At 54.9% G+C, this 1,954-nt stretch overlaps 1 long non-coding RNA gene across 1 annotated transcript; it reads right to left on the minus strand.

The window, feature by feature from the left end:
• Positions 1-33: 33 nt before the first annotated feature.
• LOC104990422 lies at positions 34-1,945 on the minus strand. Its single transcript, XR_825514.1, has 3 exons — positions 1,767-1,945; positions 389-466; positions 34-193 (listed from the first exon to the last, which is right to left on the minus strand). It is a non-coding gene; the product is annotated as an uncharacterized LOC104990422 (long non-coding RNA).
• Positions 1,946-1,954: the final 9 nt, after the last annotated feature.

Here is a 1,954-nt window from a genome sequence, read left to right on the forward strand (position 1 = left end):
GAGCATGAAGTCCAGGCGACCCTACCCCAATGTGGATCACAAGCAGAGGGAGATGGGGGAACTAGGGAGGGATCAGCATGGGCTCCCATGTATCCTGTACCTGCTCCAGGGCAGCCAGGCTAGTTCTCAGAGCATTATTCTCAGTCAAAAGTCCTTCCACTTGTTCCTGTGCATCTGCACTCTGGAGGGACACCTGGCCCCACCCCACAACAAGTGAGAGTGGGTCCAGAACCGGAAGACAGGACCTACCCGCAGCCAAGAAAGAAAGGACACACCCACAAGAACCACGACCAGGGGAAGCAGGACCCCTGGGTCCTTGCCTGCCTGCACAGTACCCGCTCAATCTGCCCTCACCCCCACCTCCCCAAGCCCGCTCAGTACAATATACCTGATCCTGTAGGGCTCGCAGAGCTGCCGCATGCTCCAGGCGCTCCCCTTGCCGCTGATCTCTCAGCTCTGCCAAGCTCTGTAGGGACCAGGTCAGGGGAGCCCATTCCAGACCTCAGCCTCCCCTGGGGTACGTATAACCATACAGACCTCCTCTATGGAAGGGGGAAGCATGTTGCCAGCACTTGAGGGTCTGGGGCTACCCAGCTATCAGCGATCTCAGGCTCACCCACACTCTAGGTCATTATCCCAAGGGGCCTCACACACCCCTGTATACATCCCAGTCCTAAGCACCTCAGAAAACACCTACAGTCCTAGGGATCTCAAATTCACTCAGCCCCCAATCATGCGAGGTCTCATGCACTCTCACCCAGAGTCCAGCACAGGGGCCTCAGGATTCTCAGACACACTCAACTCCCAGGGACTACAGCTTTACCCAGACTCCTGACCCCAACCCCCAGGGGTTTTAGACACATGCAACTCCCATGTCCCTAGTCCCCAAGAGTCTCTGACCCATCCAAACTCACAGCCACAGATCCTTCAAGTTTCAAACTGATACAACTGCATAGTTTCCAGCTCCTGGTGAGGTCTCAGACCGACACCTCATCTGCCACTCCTGCCCCCAGTCTCTGGGGATCTTCAGACCCAGCTAACTGAAGACCCAGCTTTATCTAGACTTCTGTCCCCAGCTCCGAGAGGTCTTAGACTCAAAGCCACTATATCCCCCAGTCCAAGGGACCTCAGACACATTCACTCTAAAGGGAAGCCTGGAGACATTAAAGTCACCCAGCCCCACACCCTTAGGAGCCTCAAACCTCCCCAGACTTTTGCTCCAATCTCTGGATGTCTCAGACTCACCAGTTTTTTATCCACAGTCCCCAGGAGTCTCAGGACCACCCAGCTCACATGATCCAAATTCCCAGGTATCTCAAGACCCAACCCAGCTCCCAAGCTCTGAAGGTTTCAAATGCACTCAGCCTCCAGGGCCAGCTGTGTCCGTAGTTCTAAAAGTTACCTAGCCTCCAGAGAGTTCAGACTTGCTCCAACTCCTGGTCCCAGTCCAGTGACCACAGATTTCTTCAGATTCCTATCTCTAATACCCCAGCAATTCAGATTCATCCACACTTGTGGCACACAGAGCCCTAGTCCTCAGCCCCTCTGAGATTTTTGATTCATGCAGAGTCCTAGCCCAACCCCTAGGGCTCTCAGGGTTCCCAAGTTTCCATTTTCCTAACTCCTAGGGGGTCCAGGATGCATTCAGTCCTTATATTTCTAACACAGGAACTATCAGACTCCCCAGCTAGCCTCCACGGACCTCAGAGCTGCCCAGACTTGCAGCCCCGTCCCTGTCCCAGTGATCTCAGAAACCAGCCCCTCACCTGATTGGCAGCCTCGAGCTCCTGCTGCAGCTTTTGAGTTCGAGCCAACTGGGCTTTGAGATCAGCCTCCTTCCGCTGTTGTAACTCCTCAATCTTGTTCCTGGGGGTGATTGGTGGAGGGGGGGACACGCTGACCACAGCCAGAGGCCCAGTCTCCTAGTTTGGCCCCAGGATCTTCGGTTAATCAT

The sequence above is a fragment of the Bison bison genome, unplaced genomic scaffold, assembly GCF_000754665.1.
Source record: "Bison bison bison isolate TAMUID 2011002044 unplaced genomic scaffold, Bison_UMD1.0 scf7180017847286, whole genome shotgun sequence".
NCBI lineage: Eukaryota > Metazoa > Chordata > Mammalia > Artiodactyla > Bovidae > Bison > Bison bison.